Below are 19,730 nucleotides of genomic sequence, written 5' to 3'. Positions count from 1 at the left end.
TATCAAACATTTAGAGAAGAGTTAACACCCATTTTTCTGAAACTATTCCAAAAAAATTGAAGAGGAAGAATATGTCTGAACTCATTCTATGAGGCCACCATCACCCCAATATCAAAACCAGAAAAAGATACAACACAGAAAGGAAAATTATAGGCCAATATCATATCCAAGGGTCAGACTTTTGTTAAACAACTTCTAAATTAGTGGGGAAACAAACCAACCAAGCAGCCAGATGTATGTGCAAGAGAATCCAGCTGAAGGAACACAGAAGTCAGGCTGTGTTGGCAATTTGGAGGAAGGCCAGATTACTCTGGAAAGACTTTCTGGAAAGAAGGACTGAATGTTCAAAACAGATTAGCACCCTGACAGACTGAGAATGAGTTTGAAGATCTCTGTGGCCAGAGACTATAAGGATTATATTATCCCTTGCTTTTCTCTGTAAAGCAAGAGCCCAGATGCGCTGAGTTCCAGGGGTGAGCTGGCCAGGCACATGGCCCAGCCTCAACTCTATTTTTACTTCACAGAGAGAGGTAAGTCTGCTCTCCACATTTCCTCAGCACAGGAGAACCTCGTTCAGGGCATTGCTGTTCATCATAGGCTACCTTATTTTCACATATATTCATTTTCATTAGGTCGTATGTGGTGAGCCGATAGTCATTTGCATGTTTTACAGGAGTTCCAGCTGTATCTCAAATCCCACAGGATGTAACTGAAATAGTAAAAATGATCCAACTGCTTCTTTTCAAAGTGCGGCTTCTGTATCTTATCTTCTTCTATGAATTTAATGGGAGTGGTACCCATGTAAGGAGGTCTTCTCTTTTCATTTAATAGTACTTTTATTATTGCAGATACTCTTAAATTACTCTATAAAGAAGGTGAAAAACATACTCTCCAAAAGTTAATTTGGTGAACCTCCAATTCTGTAAATTCAATTTAAATAATGAGTTAATGTCATTCCAAATCCCTTTCCTGTAACTTTGTTTTTTCATTTCAGAATAGTGACTACAGATCTGAGGTCCATCAAGCTGAATGAAGCTCTTTTGCAGATACTTGGGAGTACTGCAAGTTTGCTAATTTCTGTGCTAGAACTTTGTACTCCCTTTGGCTTTTTAAAATTCATGAGAGTCTAGGTCCTTTGGCCTAACGGTGGCCATGGTCACATAAGAGACTAGTCAGTCTCAAATTCTGGACACTGCTTCACCCTCCTTTCTCAAAACACATACAAAGACAGCTTGTCGTGGAAGACTGTGTGATTCAGGCAAAGGACACTGAAGGGACAGGGGCTCCAGAGGCCTGAGTTCTAGTTGCTAGCAATCGGTATGAGTGCTTAGCATCCTCCCTATGTTTTCCTCAACTGCAAAACAATGGAGCTGGACCAGGCAACTGCAATGGCTCTGCTGGTTCTGACACTTCTGAAACTCACAAAGTGTGAAGAATGCTGAGGCAACGACAGTAGGCAGGGCAGGACAGCAGCAGGCTGTAGGCCTCCCAACTGATACTTCTCATCTGGTTTAGAAAGCAGCCAAAAAGCAAAAGATTTCACAAGAAAGTATTTGCTCAGAAGTGTTCTTTTAAAGAAGACTTTTTTAAAAAAAATGTCCTAAGTGTTTCTCACATAAGAAATTTATTCTTTCCCATATCTCTAGGTTCTCTATGTTGCTGTTGGTAAAGTATTTGATGGATTGTATGAGATTATGACTGTTACAATATTATTTTCAGATACTCTTGCATTTGAAAATCTTTAAGCATTCTTAAATATAATTTTTAAATGTTAATTTTATATCTTTATGTGTGTGTATTTGTGTACATATGAGAATATCCATGTCTTGGAAGTTATAGTATATATCAACAGGAAAATGAAACAATTAAAAAAAAAACCTGATTTCAAAAATTACTCCATTATGTAAATTAGGTTCATTGGCATATTCTTTATTCTCTTCCCCAAGGTTCCATATTGTGTCATATTGCTCCTCATCTTGACATACACTCTGCTCCATGAACGTATGCATGTGAGTTTAGAGCAGTGGCTCCTAGCCTATTTTCACAGCCTCTGGTCCTGAAAGAATGTCTATAAAACCTTTATGTCTTTATACCAAAGACATAAGTTTTATGCCTATAAAACCAAAATATCTTTATACCATAACCTTTCATTCATTCAGTTAATCCAAAGAATATTTTATATACCTGACACTTTGTTAGGGAGTGAAGATATAGTAATAAATAAAAGAGAAGTGTACATTAAATGAATAGGAGTTGATTGTTTTATTACAATTATAATAGTGCTACATAGAAGAAGTTGAGGTGCCCCAGAGCAGAGAATGGGGAACCTAACTTGTGGGTGAATATGTGGGAGGAATGTAAGAGAAGAACTCCCAAAAGAAATATGTCCTTAGACTTAAAGGAAGATGAGCAATTGTCTAGCTGAGGATGAAGTGGGATGGATGTGAGAGTGGGGAGGAGGATGAATTTCACAAAGTCATACAAACAGCAAAGTTAGCACTAAGGCTTTAGTTTCTAATCCCCCTCAGCAACTCTGCCAAAAAAAAAAAAATCTCAAAACACACTACAGTTTTTCAAACACAGAACAGTCTTAATTCACATGCACAAAAGATTCCCCAAGTTAATAATAATTTCCTCTAGGGATTGTAATTATGGATGACATTAATCTTCTTTGTATATTTCTATATTTTCCATACTCTTTATAATGATCATATATTATTCTTTTAACTTTCAAAATAATGACTTTTATTTTTAAAGAAAAAATATCAATGGGATGGCAATGTGTACATTGTTAAGACCTCTTACATGTAAATTGGTTGGTACAATGTCTGGGACAGCCTATCCTCTCAAATATTTGTTTCCTTTCTTCTTATTTATCTTCTAATCCCCTGTACTGGGCATAGTTGGAGCATATTGCTCAACAAATATTTGTTGAATGAATCCATAAGTAAAACCTCTAGGCAGAATTATGGGCATTGATTACAGGACTGTTGATCTATAAGGAGGCAAAAACTACATAGTTCAGGGCCAAGTAGCTCTTACCCTGGCAATGACATGGAATTGAGAAAGACCTTCTGAGATCAAACTTTTGATCTTGCTGTAATTAATCTGGGACCCTAAGCCACTAATGTAACTACACACAGACAACTCTGATATCTGAATACGTTTTGAAGTTAAGTTATAGGAAGAATATGGTCTTTCATGAAAAACCTTCTGATCATAATGCTCGTATTACAAACTGAAATCTAACAGTATAAACTCTGGTTAGTTTGGCAATATAATACAATTATCATATTTTTAGTAATGGCTGTGAAAAGCCATTAGAAAGTCATAATTTGGGGGGTTCATACCCATTATCATTCAAGATGAGTCAGTTTTGGTAAAATGTATCTTCTTGGGTTTAGAGACTATGATCCAAAGGAGGGAAGCATAAAGGTCAATAAGAAACCCAAAGATTTCACCTCCCTGTGATCCCAAGCCCATCCTAGGCTTTCATCAAAAGTATATAAATCTTTTTATATGATGGTAATAAATAATTTGTAGCATAATTTGCAACATGAGTTGCTTCACTCTAGTGGAGGAAACCTCAGTTTGCTTCTTCCCTTCTGGGCTTCTGTCCCTTGGCCTAGGAGAATGAAAATAAATCTGACATGATCTTTAAGGATTTCTTCTCTGTTCCACCTGAGTGGACTTCCTCTCATGTTACTAAATGCCCAACAGACACAATGCTTCCACAAAAGACATTCCATAAAAAAAAAAAAAAGATATTCCATCAAGCAATTTATCACTTTTTCCCAGTGTCCATTTTCTGGCTGTCCATATGGAAATGAACATTTTATCATGATCCTGTGACCCACACATCTCTCACTCTCACCCCATGTTACCTCTTCCAGGGAGGTAATCAAAAGCAAATGATTTAAAAATTGTAACACTCCCAATGACAGAACTAGCAACATCTGGAGTCTCTATTGAGTCCACATGAAGTTTAAACGTCTTCTGGTTGAAATAAGAATAATCCAAAAAGACAACTAATATTATAATTTAAAATATCTTCTCCTTAAAACTTAATATTAAGGGTAGCAGAAAATGCATGAACAGTATAGACTTGGTTTTGAAATTCCCACATACTGAAAACAGGCTCAATTTTCTTAAACCTAGAATATGTCTAATTTTACCTGCTTTTTGATTCTGTATGTGGGCATAGAAAACTGAGTGCTACGAAAGACTGTGGAAAATCTTACTTCGGCAAAGAATCCCAGTAGAGTAAAGGCTTGACTTAATGGCTAGTTCAAGAGTCAGTAATATGGAAATTTGGGATCGAGTAACAGAAGTTACAACAGCCATTAACATTTCTGGGACTAAATTTTGCTTACATATGAGGTGGAAAAAAAAACAGTCCCCAGCCCCTCTGAGTCTTAATGAAATATTATATGGCTTCAAATCAAGGATGTATTTGCCAAATTTCTTTACTAACATCAGAGTTGATGTTCAGACATATGATTTTAGAGTTTGTGTCTGAAATGTTGACGTTGTCTCTCTCTAAATGGCTATTGCAAAAGTGTTATTTTATTTAACTTATAACCCATGGCTAGAAGGTGATACTGATCTTGCAAATTGCTCTGAGATTATTCTAGATGAAAGTCACGCGGCAATAATGAACTCCTGCATTATCTGTCTCTATGTCACAAGTCATTTTGTACAGCTTTGCTCTAAGATGTACAAACCCACATGATTTGAAGAAAAAAGATCATTTGGAGCAGAGGAAAAATGAAATCAATTGTAACTACTATCTCAGATGTTAAAGAAATGTTCTCCTAGGTTTCTTAGAATATTTTGTGTCTTCCTACCCACCTGCTCCATTCTCTCCAGGACCCAAAAAATGTCTACAGTGAGATTAAAACCTTCCAATGTGTATATTAAAGTTTCTTCAGTTAAAGAGAGAGAGAGGAATGTATGATGGAGGACAAATGGAATGACAGTGCAATAGTTGCTAATTCAAATGCTACTAAATGGCAGCACATAAGGGGCATCTGTTACCAGGCAGACAAGAGAATTTGGATAGGAAGCTTAGAACAAATGGCTGTGAAAAGATTCTTTCAACCTTTTGGCACTTTCTTGAATGAATTACATACCCCCACCTTCTGTATGAATTCAACAAGGCTAAAACTAAACTCCTCATCTTAACAGCTGACCTAAGAGGAATATGAACCCACTCTGAATTGTGGATAAGCCCTTGGGACTCTGCCTTTTCAGAGTCTTCATTTGCCCAACCTCCCCATGCAGTACCAACCACTGTAGCCAAGGCAAATTTCCTGGGGCCTTTGATGTCTTGCCCGGAACCTAACCTGACATGTTACAACATGTTCTTTCAAATATTTTTTGCTGAAGAGATCTCAGTTTACTTCCCCAAAAGTGCACTTCTTCTGATTCATCAGATCAGTATTTCCAACTACCTGACTCTTGTAAGGTCCAAAGATTATCAAGAGCTTTGTAATTTCTTCATTGGTTTCTTGTGTTTTCCTGTTTTTGAATTCCAGTAAAGCTGACCCCTGGATGGTCATGAAATCAACCAAACAACTAAAACCACAGTACTCAACAGGAAATTTTGCACTTCTCTTAAAGCAAGTAGCAAGCATAATTGGGTGAAACAAAGGAAGGTTATGGGTGACTCACTATAGGTTGGACTTTCAAAGGTAAATGTAATCATTGATTTTGGGTCATCACTTTTTAGAGATTTTCAGGAGAGATAATTATGCTTATAAATGTCTATAAACTTGCCTTTTATTTTTTTCTAACTTACAGAATTCTTGCCAGTCTGGTCACTTTGGTTAAGCCTGCTTCTACTGCCAGGTGTTCATACTGCCCATTATTAGAAAGACAGTGGTTTTCAGCCTGTGCCCTAGGGGTCTAAGAAGGTGTTTCCGAGGCTATCGTGAGGCCCAAAGGAGGCTAAGTAAGTCAAGAACCAAACCACATTGTTTCTGTCACCAGGATATTTATTGTTTGCTTTAAAAATGGAGCTCTAGGTAAAACTTAGTTTGGAAAAATGAGTTCTTTAATTAAAATGAGTTTGAAGATTGCAAAGCTGAGTATCCAAAATCCAAGTATCTTTGGACACAGTCCCAGAAATAGTAAGTGACATAGTAATAGGGAACAGAATTGGTGGGATTATGTTCCTCTTGGTTAAGTTTTTTGAGCATTAAAAAGGATTCAGTACAGAAGAAAAAATTAGTGTTTGTTCATTTAGTCATTCATCCCACTAATATTTATTGAAAATTTGATTAGTGCCAGGCCCTGGAAAAACTCCTACTTTTGTGAGATACCATAGTTTTACCTGTAGTTCTAATGAAGAGATCTGTGACAAGGACAAATAATACAATTTTTAAAGTGATTACCACTTTTTCTCTCTCTCTTTTTTTTTTTTTTTTTTTGTGGAACCTTCAACTTGCAAGGCAAGTATTACTATCTGTTTGCTTCAGATAAGGAAAGTAAACCTCAGAGAGATAAAGCAATTTCTTCAACATCACTAACTCAGTAAACAATCTTTCTACCCTCTCCTGGCCCTCTTCAACTTGTCATCTCTGAGAGGGCACATTATCTCTGAACTCAGTAAAATCACGTATAAAATGTAGGTAATATTTTCTTTCCCATCCTATATGATTGTAAAAATTAAAATGAGAAATTTTCAAAGTTAACAGAAACAAAAATTATACTGATATTCAGTGATGGATTATTTTTATTGGACATTGTACTTGATGTTGCACTCTAGGCATTACTAATTGGAAGGTCAGAATTAATCATCACATAATTATGGATTAAGAGCATTGCTTGGGCGACTGGAAAACTGCAAGTGAGGGTAGTGTTCCCCAAACTACCTGAAGTAAAAAAAATAGTTTTTTAAAATTCTCACTGCTAATGGATGAATGCTCAAAGTATAAACCCCTCTCTTTTTATGAATAGCTTCAGGGAAATTAAAATTATTGTGACAAATTGCTGAAAAAGTTTCTAAATGCTCTTCTCAATCGCTGTATAATCTTGTCATGAACTGAAAGAAAAAGTCAGTAATGGACTCCTTACTGCACTGGTTGTTTATTTCTCTAAACAATTAGCTCAGACTGCTAAGGGATGGCCTCCTTGCCTATGGGCAGTAACAGCTATTACAATCCTGTTAAAGGAGGCTGAAAGTTAACATTTGGTCAGGCAGTCACTATATGGACTCCATACTCCAAGGCTCAGTTCTAAGGGAACAGATGCCTGTCCCCTGGAAGGTCAATTGAAGTTCAACCTGTGTTTTTAGACAACACAGTGGCTACCATAAAATTTGTCACATGTTAGATCCTATCACCCTGATACCCACAGAAATGGAGGTTATGGATGGAGCATGATTGTAAAGAAACCACAGGCATGATCTATTCCAGTTGCCCCAACCTGAGAAATGAGACTTTTCCACCCACTGATGCATAATGGTTCACAGGTGGGAGCAGTTTTATGAAAGAGGGAAAAGGATTAGTGGGATATGCAGTGACTTCCCAAACCCAAGTCATGGAGGCACAAAGCCTACCTCCTAGGGACTTTTGCACAAAGGCTGAGCTGATAGCCCACACCTCAATCTTAGAACTCAGGTCCTACCTAAGAGGCCAGATCCAACCAATTACTTTCCAGTCTACATAAAGGAATGATTAGACAAAGTCCAGAAACAGGGCTTCGAAAGAGATCTAGGAGACCCTGAATGGCTAGTTAATGAATGTTAGCAATATTTCTTTACCCAAACTGCAGCTTGTCAAGCCATCAGGGAAGCTTATCAAGGAACGCACTAAAGGAAGGAAGTGAAGTCAGTCAAGTCAAGTCGTTCAGTCATGTCCGACTCTTTGTGACCCCATGGACTGTAGCCTACCAGGCTCCTCCCATGGGATTTTCCAGGCAAGAATACTGGAGAGGGTTGCCATTTCCTTCTCCAGAGAATCTTCCCCACCCGGGGATCGAACCTGGGTCTTTGTTCAGATGAAGTCCTGGTAACTCCTGACATGAAGTGTAATCAATTGGAGAGTTGAGACATGTTCCATTTGTACAATGAACAGCCCTAATGTCAGACACATCGGAGGCCTCCACATAAGATCCATCTGACTAGAGGGACATATCCTGGGAAGGACTGGCAGATTGATTGGACAACTTCAGGTATCTTCTGGTTCTAGTGGGTACATTTTCAGGGTGAGTAGAAGTGTTCCCCACTAGAACTGAAATGGCAGCCAAAGTGGCTAAATTATTACTGAAAGAGATAATATCCACGTTTGGGCTCCCAAGATCCCTACAAACTGATAATGCTTCAATATTCATGTCTCAAGTGACAAAAGGGATACCAAGTACCCTGGGCATAAAATGGACCTTGCACTCAGCCTGGAGACCTCAGTCGTTGGGGAAAGTAGAGAGATCCAATCAGACCTTAAAATGAACCTTAACCAAACTATGCCAGGAGACACAAGAAAATTAGATTAAGTTACGCTCAATTGCCCTGCTCCATATGTGGTTAGCCCCAAGGAATAAAGTATATCTGAACTTATGTGGTGGACTCATTCTCCAAGCCTGATAGAAAGGACACTTTAAGCCTCTTGAAATGGAATAATTCAATATGCCCTCCAGATAGAGGAAAACATGAGACTTTCATAGAATATGGTAACCAGGTGCTGACTGCACCCACCAATTTGGCCCACCAACCTTTCTGGCCAGGAGACTGGATAAAGCTAAAAAAACCTGGAAAATAGGCAGCCCACAAGATCAGCTTACTCTTGATGGTGGTGGAATGGACACCACCTGGTGATCCTAATCACCCCCTCTGCCATGAGGTTGCAGGGGATCACTCTGAGGGCACATCATACTCGAGTGAAGGAGGGCCCCCGAACCCAACCTTCAGAGAGACAACCTGAAGCAATGTTTTGATGACTTGTTTAAACCTCCCTCTGACTTGAAGCTTCGCTTCCAAAAAGCAAAAAAGTATGACCAGGGATACTTAGGACAGATAGAACTTCACTGATTTTTGGATCTGTCACACTCAACCTGAAACAGTAAAGGACTACTAATTACAGGAATCATTGCACTCCTAAGGGTGCTAGTGACCTTGGCTATACGAAGCATATATCACACTGTCACCATAAAAAAGGTAACAGCAACTGTGGCAACGGTGAGCAGTGACACCAGGCTCCACGTTAAACTCTTCAGTCTAATTTGACTAAACAAATTTGGAATAGGGAAAAACAAACCCTCCATAGCATCACTTGCTTTTTGTCTTTCCTGGGCCCCTTAACGACCAGTATTTTCCCTGCTAATATGTAAGCCATGCATAACTATGAAACTCCAAATGGTGGTGCTCAGGGACATGAACAGTTGAGCTCTGGCCTGGTGATAATCAAACTTATCTAAAGGCTGGGAGAAGTTCTGCTCCTCTCCCCACAGTTATGCCAACCATAGCACCAAATCAGCAGGAACTAGTTATGGGATATGGACCTTTGCCGCTCAGTACCCCTCAAGAATGAGGAGCAGGACAAAAGACAGAGGAGAGATTTGTAACTAATAAAGCCCCTTAACAATCCTGAGGACTAAAAATAGATAATAAAATAAGTTCTAATCTTTTTTCTTTACTCAGTGCTTCCTATAGTTTCACTTTCCTACAGGGTGCCATGTGCAGAAGCCTTGTCGCCAGTGCTTCAGGCCAGCTGCTGCTGCTGCTAAGTCTCTGCAGTCGTATTTGACTCTGTGTGACCCCATAGTCAGCAGCCCACCAGGATCCACCGTCCCTGGGATTCTCCAGGCAAGAACACTGGAGTGGGTTGCCATTTCCTCCTCCAATGCATGAAAGTGAAAAGTGAAAGTGAAGTCGCTCAGTTGTGTCCGACTCTTAGCGACCCCATGGACTGCAGCCCACCAGGCTCCTCTGTCCATGGGATTTTCCAGGCCAGAGTACTGGAGTGGGGTGCAATTGCCTTCTCCACTTCAGGCCAGAGTTCCTCGCAAAATAGCTGCGTCCAACACTGAGATTCAAGATGCAACAGTGATGGTGTCCAGAGACGCTGTGCCCCCCACGTGCGATCTGGAGCATGAATGGCACAGCCCTGCAAGAGCTCAGCCCCATTCTAGCTAACACTGTCCAGTGTCCTGATAAAGTAGCCACCCCATAGCTTTTGAGAGGCAACAGCAAGTGCTCTAGAGTGAGGGCTCTGCTGCTAAGTCACTTCAGTTGTGTCTGACTCTGTGCGACCCCATAGATGGCAGCCCACCAGGCTCCCCCATTCCTGGGATTCTCCAGGCAAGAACACTGGAGTGGGTTGCCATTTCCTTCTCCAATGCATGAAAGTGGAAAGTGAAAGTGAAGTCAATCAGTCGTATCTGACTCTTAGCGACCCCATGGACTGCAGCCTACCAGGCTCCTCTGTCCATGGGATTTTCCAGGGTGAGGGCTCACACCTCACCATTTTCCCTGATCTAAGAGAGAAACTGTCCTTTACTTCTGGATCAAACTTGGTCTCATTTTATTGGCATGAGTGACACGAAGGAGGAAGACACGTGTTGGGGACCAGCTCAGGCAGTAACAGTTATAGTCAGCAGGGTTAGGAGATGTATCTTTGGAGCTTTCTGGACTGAATGACCTGAATGGTCAAAACAACAATTCTTTGTGAGCTGAAGGCTTGATGCAGTCTCTTAGGACCCATCCTTTTAGAGGTAAATGTAGATTATTAGAGGCCACATCCTGCCTTTCAGAGAGATGTATCAGCTTCTACTAGAAAAGAGCTCCTTTCTTACTGCACATAAGTGGGTAGAAAGAATAATTAGCACCATCATTGACTTGTTCTTTATTTCTTCCCACTGCAGCATATATTAGAATGGTTTTATTGCCATAGAAATTTTCTGACTGCCCTTCTTCGATATTACCTAAGACATAGTTCACAAATAGGCCAAATAAGGAGTAGAAACTAGATTAGAATCATAGGCTAGCTTCTTACACAGACACACACAAGTCAGGCTGAGGTTCCACCAGCGTGGATACCACCACCCGTTCTGTTGTTTGTATTGCTGTCTCTCTTGATTGGCTGGTACCTGTGCCATTCCAGTTTTGAATACCAACTCCAGTGCACAGTTACCCTCTGAGAGCTAAACTAGTGAAATGTAACACATAAGTGGATGCAACGAGCTATCTTCAGAATTAACCCCAAAACATTCCTATAAATGTGGGCCTGAGAAAGTATAAAAACACTCAAATTCAAGGTGTAATAAAAGACAGCAGGTCTGGAATGTGACTTAAGAAAGCCCACACCTAGAGAACTATCCTTATAAATTATGTCTCAATGATAATGAAACAGCTTTTGTCCAGGGACCTAACAGTCTGGCTATGGCCACCTTCCTCTGAAGGTCATGTGAGAAATAGACATCAAGTACAAGACCAGAACACATACATTTGCTTCTGTGAACATGTATCCCAAATTCCAACGGGGTGGCCTGTGGCTCAGGACAAGGATGCAGAGGTCTCTGTCTGCTACATTTGCTAAAGTTCTGTTTTGTCCATTTTCTTCTGGGCTTAGATTAATGCCTCTGATTTCTCAAGTGTACCACACTGATGCCAAGGAAAGGCAGTACAAGAGCTTGTCAAGTGAAAGGGAGGGCTGGTGTGTATCACCTTAGGGCTGTGGGAGACTGATCTATTTAAACTCCCCACCAAACACGCTCTCAGGGCAGGGTGGGCGTCAGAAAGGAGCTGCTCCTGGTCATCCACTGCAGCAGGTATGCAGAGGCAAGCAGACTCCCAAGAAAGAAGATACGGGGCAAAAGAGACAACAGCCGTAATAGAGTGGCTCAATCAAAGTCCTTCTTGACATGTCCAGTTGCTTGAGCACTGCGTGTGGGGCAGTGGTGAAAAAGGGGAATGAAACCAGAGGCCTGGAGCTTATCTTACAAGCTAATTACATTTTAACCCTGACTAAAAAAAGGAACCTGGTATTAGAAAACTGGTGGCTCACAAAACCAAAAACAAAAGAGTAAGGATCACCAGTATTCTGTCTGCACGATCCAGGAAAGAGAGGGATATTAACTTTAGTGAACAGAGCTGGGCACTTGAAAAGAAGTTAGGTCCAGAATCCTTTATGAAGAATTCCAAAATTTAAGAAATCTCTGAAAATGGAAGCTGTTTTACAATTCTTTTAGTGACAAAAGGTGACATGAATTGATATAAGGCAATTTATAGCCTTCATTTATGTCAATGTGAATATTTTGTGATATAGATACATTCATATGTTTGATCACAAGTTGCTTCTCAACCCCTAGCTAGGGGGTGTTTTCATAGACAGTAAATGAATTGTTTACTTCTCCAAAATCTTAAAAATTATGAAATCTGAAATACATCTGGCAGCAATCAGCTAAAGGATTAAGTGTTGTGATGCTTGATATGTGTGGGCTTCAGTCCCAGCTCAACCACTCATGCATCATGTGACTTTGAATAAATGACTCACTGACTCCACACTTTGGTTTCTTTAGTAAGATAATGATATTGCAAGCTCAGATATTAAATGAAGTTATGCACAGTGTTAAGCACAAGGCCTGGCAAATGGTAAACATTTAATAATGTTAGTGTTTATTGATCTGAAAGACTGCGTATCTCCCCTCTGATTCATGGTCATCAAGGAGTTACCAATGCCTATCAGCTACCAGGCCCTCTGTTAGCAGGAAGGTGGAAGCTTGGTTAAAGAGCAACAGCGTTTGAGTCACTGATGATGTATTATAAATCAATAATTTGGCTCTCAAATTCCAATCTCAATCTCTTGAATATCTAAAAAAAAAAATTAGATTAAATGAAAATCAGAGATAGACTCACTTCTGAGGTACACTTTTTTATCCTCTTGATTTGGAGCAGATTTAACACACACAAGAGCACTTTGAAGCTGGGTAAATTGAGGCCAAGAAACTGAGAAAATAAATTTTTGTTTTGATGTGAACATTATAATTGTATGAGAGGTTTGGCTACTGGTTTTAGTTTGTTATTGTTCAGTAGCCCAGTCGTGTCTGACTCTTTGCAACCCCATGGACTGTAAGACGCCAGGCTCCCCGTCCCTCACCATCTCCCGAAGTTTGACCAATTTCATGTCCATTGTATTGGTGATGCCATCCAGCCATCTCATCCTCTGACAACCTCTTCTCCTGCCCTCAATCTTTCCCAGCATCAGGGACTTTTCCAATGAGTTGGATGTTCACATCAGGTGACCAATACTGGAGCTTCAGCTTCAGCATCAATCCTTTCAGTGAGTATTCAGGGTTGATTTCCCTTAAAACTGACTGGTTTTAGTTCACAATGTGACAAAAATCCAGTAATCTGAAATAGAATAACCTAAAATGTTTCACATGGAATACTAGCCCTGTGAGAATTTCTGTGAATAAAAGACTTCAAGCAAATTATTTTAATTAAACCATTTTTTTCACAGAACATTTATTAATGCTTGCAGAATTAGTGTTAGAATGAGCACACATTGGAAAATATTATTCTAAAGAATATCAGCTTCTGGTATATTTTCTGGATAGATAGTTTTCAGCAATTGGGTGAATTTAAGGATGTTAAACTTTAATTCTTAAAAGATAAAATCATCACTCTTATACAGATTAAAAAAAATGAACACCTGCCAAAGATGTAATATAATAAGAAATTAGCAAGATGTTAAAACTGATTCAAAGAAAACTCTGAAGAACAGACACATATTTAGGTAATCAGCAATGCAAAGCTTAATTTACTAAGTGACATAGAACTACTTAATATCCAGCAGTAAAATACAGTTTGGAATTAACTTTTTTACAGAGAATAAATAAATTACAAGTCTATTACATATAATTCATTTGTATTGCTATAGAGACAAGATTATTTGCATTGCTCTCAGTTTCTCCAGTTTACAGAGCTGTGAAATAACCTTGTTAAAAAACAAGAATATTTGTATAAAATCAGGTAATTCCAGAGTGTACAATACATAGATAACAATGAGCATTCCATTGAAAGCATACTGTGGGAGGCAAAATTATGCCCCCTGCCCTAGATGCTCATGTCCTAATTACCTTTGAATATGTTATGTGGAAAGGGGGAATTAAGATTGCAGAGGAAATTAAGTTTGCTAATCAGGTGACTTTATGTAAGAAAAGTGTCCTGGGTTATGGGTGCAGTACAACCCACCTTTAAAGTGGAAAAGGGATGCAGAGGAGATGGTCACAGTCAGAGGTTTGAAGATACTATGCTGCTGGCTTTGTATAGGAAGAGGCTACAAGTCAAGAAATGTTGGTGGTCTCTAAAAGCTGGAAAAGGCAGATTATCCTCTGGATCCCCCAGAGGGTGCTAACACCTTAATTTTGAGCCAATAAGACTCATTTCTGAAATCTGACCTCCAGAAGTACCAGATGATAAGTTTGTGTTTTCACCCACTAGGTTTTGGTAATTTTTTACAATAGGAGGAGAAAACAAGTAGAAACACCCAGTAGTCTCTGCTCATTTAAAAACCTTTCATAAATTCTCCTAATAAAGGGAAATTTTGGACTTCATAATAAATGAACTTTTAAAACTCCATAAATGCTTCCTTCAGTGTATACAAGTGCATGATAATATAGACAAAGATATTTTAAATCTATTATCAACTAGGAAAACAACAAATTCAGTAAAAAGAAGTAATTCAAAATATTTGGATTAGATTATTTAAAATCAGGACATTTCTTTAAACTAACAGAGATCAGGTTTTATTGCTTTTGTTTGAAACCAGAGCCTGCTCCTCCTCCATCCCCTGCCCTCGGGGAGACCCTGCCAAGCTTCAGGAGAAGCCTTTAAAACGAAAAACAGAGAGGAGGAGGAGGAGGAGGAGGAGGAGGAGGAGGAGGAGGTGGTGGTGGTGGAGGTGATGAGTGTGTGTGTGTGTGTGTGTGTGTGTGTGTGTGTTTTGGGTGGGGGAGGGGTGGTTACTGGATAGGTATCTCTGCAAAGAACAGTAGATAGAGAATACTAAAATTGCAAGCCATGTGAAACAGGGCAGCTAGGCTCAAAGGGAGGAAAGATTCTCCAATTTGCCACCCCAATTTCCCTCCAAGTCAGCAGTTTGTGAGGCTTTGTAATTTACTTGTGACTCTAAAAGCCTTTGGTATTAGTTGGTAGTGTTTATTTGTTTATCAGCTCTCCAAGGCCACCTGGCCAACCACTGAGACAGAGAAACACCTGAGGATGCTCACTGACTTCTACCTGGGGAAAGAGGCAGAAACAGTGACCTGGAATCAGCTAAAGACACAGATTTTCTTGGAAAGAAGATGGCTATCACTGATCAATCTGATTTCAGTATTGACCATCTGGTGATGTCCATGTGTAGAGTCTTCTCTTGTGTTGTTGGAAGAGGGTGTTTGCTATGACCAGTGCATTCTCTTGGCAAAACTCTATTAGCCTTTGCCCTGCTTCATTCTGTACTCCTAGGCCAAATTTGCCAGTTACTCCAGGTGTTTCTTGACTTCCTCCTTTTCATTCCAGTCCCCTATAATGAAAAAGACATCTTTTGGGGGTGTTAGTTCTAGAAGGTCTTGTAGGTCTTCATAGAACCATTTAACTTCAGCTTCTTCAGCATTACTGGTTGGGGCATAGACTTGGATTACTGTGATATTGAATGGTTTTCTTTGGAAACAAACAGAGATCATTCTGTCATTTTTGAGATTATATCCAAGTACTGTACTTTGGACTCTTTTGTTGACTATGATGGCTACTCCATTTCTTCCAAGGGATTCTTGACCACAGTAGTAGATATAATGGTCATCTGAGTTAATTTCACCCATTCTAGTCCATTTTAGTTCACTGATTCCTAAAATATTGACATTCACTCTTGCCATCTCCTATTTGACCACTTCAATTTGCCTTGATTCATGGCCCTAACATTCCAAGTTACTTATTCCTTGGAAGAAAAGTTATGACCAACCTAGACAGCATATTAAAAAGCAGAGACATTTCTTTGCCAACAAAGGTCTGTCTAGTCAAAGGTATGGTTTTTCCAGTAATCATGTATGGATGTGAGAGTTCGGCTATAAAGAAAGCTAAGCACTAAAGAATTGATGCTTTTGAACTGTGGTGTTGGAGAAGACTCCTGAGAGTCCCTTGGACTGCAAGGACGTCCAACCAGTCCATCCTAAAGGAAATCAGTCCTAAATATTCATTGGAAGGACTGATGCTGAAGTTGAAACTCCAGTATTTTGGCCACCATATGTGAAGAACTGACTCATTTGAAAAGACCCAGATGCTGGAAAAGATTGAAGATGGGAGGAGAAGGGGATGACAGAGGATGAGATGGTTGAATGGAATCACCAACTCAATGGATATGAGTTTGAGTAAACTCCAGGAGTTGGTGATGGACAGGGAGGCCTGGTGTGCTGCAGTCCATGGGGTTGCAAAGAGTCGGACACGACTGAATGACTGAACTGAACTGATCACAGATCAGCCGGTTTTCACCTGCTAGTCAGTGTCAGGTGCTGGTTCCAGGACCAGATTATGTGAGACTGAGAACCTGAAGAGAGTTCAGAATAGATATGAGGAGGTGAGACACTCCCCTTTGTTCTCTCCCAGACAGTTGACTCCAAACTGGCTTGGAGAAGAAGAAAAAGAAGCATTTGTGTAAACTGGACTGGTGGTGGTGGTGGTGGAGGTGGTGAGTGTGTGTGTGTGTGTGTGTATGTTTTGGGTGGGGGAGGGTTGGTTACTGGATAGGTATCTCTGCAAAGAGATACTTATCTGGTCAAATTTTGAATTTGACCAGATAAGAGTAAGTATTTTAAAGTGACAAAATTAATTTTCTGCCACCATCACAAATGGGGATTTGGAATAATAAGGTTCATGTAAAGTTATGACTCAAACTGTGATTTTAAATCCTGAGTTCTGTGTACAGTTGTAATTGGGAAACATCATACCCATTTGTTCAGGATGAAGAAAGTAATTCAAGGCAGAAGTCAGGAGGAAAAAATTGCCCCAAGCAATAGAATGGAATTGAAGCCAATATCAAGTAGTTAATATGGAGAGAAAGTGACTCAGGAAGGGGTGATTGAATCTTCTGAAAAAGTAGCAGCAACTGACTCTCATCTCAAACTCACCAACTATTTGGCTGTTTTGCTGATCTCTTTGGGAATGAATAATACAGGAGCCAAAAAATCTGGAATGTGTTGCTTTGAAGTCCAGGTTGCAAATTGAAGCATTTGGAAGAGAAAAAGGCACTGGGGAAGTGAACCATTGGCCACAGAAATGGTTTTAGTGTTTTAGGCCATGTCTTTTCATGCCAGGACATCTGAGCCTTGGCAAGGGATGAAGTGCAGCCCATGAGAATAGGAAAACTGTGTTTGACAGAAGAATTCATAACCTGTTTCAAAACAGTTTAACCTGAAATATGAATGAGAATGACCAAAAAAAAAAAAGTATAGATAAAGTTCTACAATATTGGTGATTAATTGGTAGGACATTGGAAAAACCATAACAAATTATCCAGGTATTAGAATAAAAAGAAAACATCAGGGAAGAGAATCAATAAGCAGATTTATGGCCCTGCCTTACCGTGTATCCCAGTCCATAAATAATGGCTATGAATTAATAGAATATTTAATACAAGGTGGTAATGTGATTTCATGAACGTCATTTGATGACATACAGGGATGGGACTTATGATTGCAATGTGTGCTATGGAGTGTGATAACTAAGACTGCTCCATCTGGTGCAGCCATGCTGGAAAGTGAAGTGACAGCGCTTGGATTTGTTATTTTTTTTTTTAATTTTAGAACCCAGCTATTTGGATTTTGGGTATAATACTCAGAGAGTCTCACACAGGCCCATAAAGATTTATTGCACCTGTTTTGGTAGTGGGAGGGAATTGGAAGCAATCAAGGTGTCCATTGGAGGAAAGGAGATAATCAAAATATGGTGGATGAATACCACAGAGTATCATACAGCCATTAGAAACAACGGACTGGACATAGATATAACAACCTGTATAGAGCTAAAAAAAATGGTACTGAGTGAAAAAAAAGAAACACAAAATCAATATATAATACAATATAACACAATATATCAATATAACACAATTATCAATCATGTACTCAAATAATACATGAGGATGAAAAAATTATACACATTTCAAGAGTACATTTACCAACATATACACACAAATCCATTAAACGTGGGAGAACAATTGATTTGGTGAGGAGGTTGGTGTCTAGTGACAAAAAAAAAAAAAAAAAAACTTGGATGACTAATATGATAACATGAAATGAACTAATGGGTTCAAATTATAGAGAAGAAGGAGACAGAAAGAGAGAGAGAGAGCTTTGATAGAAGGGAAGTAATAGCATCTCTTTAGAGCATGAGGGACTGAATAACACTTGCAGAGAAATCCTCATCTTTGTGACCAAATCCTGTCTGATATTTTATCAATACCCGGAATAAAATATGTAAAGGGAAGGGAAGAATGTAAAGGGAAGAAAGCTCATCAACTTTCTATGAGACAAATCTGGGATAAGCTGTCACTCTTTTTGGATAACGAAAATCAGGAATAACATCTTGGAACTAGCCAGAGAAATAGTAGCATCCCTAAGTAACTTAGGGCCACTATCTTCCTCTGATGGGGTGATATATAAGATACTTTCATCAGTGAGAAAGAATCTGGGGTCACAACACCGGCCTTCTGGAGAAAACAGCATTGTATTTTAAGAGCTATGGATCATTATTGACTCAATGTTTGCTTACTGTTACGGTAGCTGCTCAGGAAGTTTCCTCCATGGGACCTGAAGATGCCCTGACACCCATAATTTTTTCTTCTTATAGGGAATTTAAAAAATAATTTTATTTATTTATTTATTTTGGCTGGGCTAGGTCTTTGCTGAGGTGCATGGGCTTCTCTCTGTGATGGCTTCTCTTGTTGGGGAGAACAGACTCTAGGGCACAAGGGCCTCAGTGCATGGGCTTAGTTGCATGTGGGTTCTCCCCGGACCAGGGTTCAAACCTGTGTCCCCTACAATGGCGGGCAGATTCTCAACTACAGGACCACTAGGGAAATCCCAAAACATAAGGAATTAACATGATACTATTATTAGCTATTTTCCTAAAGCAACGTTATTAATGAGCAGCAGGTACTGAATTCTTATTGTGGCATGCTATCGTAAATTGTTTGCATCTATTTACTTCTTTTCTTAATTTTAATTTAAAAAATGTATTGAAATATAGATGATTTTTAGGTACACAGCAAAGTGATTCAGATATAGATACATATATATACTTATATACATATATATTCTTTTTTCACATTCTCTTCCATTATAGGTTATTACAAGATATTGAGTATAGTTCTCTGTGCTATACAGTAGGTCCTTTTGGGTATCTATTTTACATATAGTAGTGTGTATAGTTTCATCCCAAACTCCTAATTTCTTTTAATCCTCATAATAACCTTGCTGCTGCTGCTGCTAAGTCGATTCAGTCGTGTCTGACTCTGTGAGACCCCATAGACTGGCAGCCCACCAGGCTCTGCCGTCCCTGGGATTCTCCAGGCAAGAACACTGGAGTGGGTTGCCATTGCCTTCTCCATTGTGTGAAAGTGAAAAGTGAAAGTGAAGTTGCTCAGTCGCATCCGACTTGTAGCGACCCCATGGACTGCAGCCTACCAGGCTCCTCCATCCATGGGATTTTCCAGGCAAGAGTACTGGAGTGGCGTGCCATTGCC

General features: G+C 39.5%; 1 long non-coding RNA gene across 1 annotated transcript in view; it reads left to right on the top strand.

Moving 5' to 3' along the window:
* Positions 1-215: 215 nt before the first annotated feature.
* The window catches only part of LOC133233732 (uncharacterized), a 48,038-nt gene continuing 28,523 nt past the window's right edge, over positions 216-19,730 (top strand). Inside the window, exon 1 of the long non-coding RNA XR_009731834.1 lies at positions 216-530. This is a non-coding gene — a long non-coding RNA (uncharacterized LOC133233732). The remainder of the gene's footprint in view (positions 531-19,730) is intronic.

The sequence above is a fragment of the Bos javanicus genome, chromosome 1 (genome assembly GCF_032452875.1).
Source record: "Bos javanicus breed banteng chromosome 1, ARS-OSU_banteng_1.0, whole genome shotgun sequence".
Taxonomy (NCBI): domain Eukaryota; kingdom Metazoa; phylum Chordata; class Mammalia; order Artiodactyla; family Bovidae; genus Bos; species Bos javanicus.
Note: the sequence above shows the minus strand (reverse complement) of the source record. Positions and strands in the feature narration are given on the sequence as shown.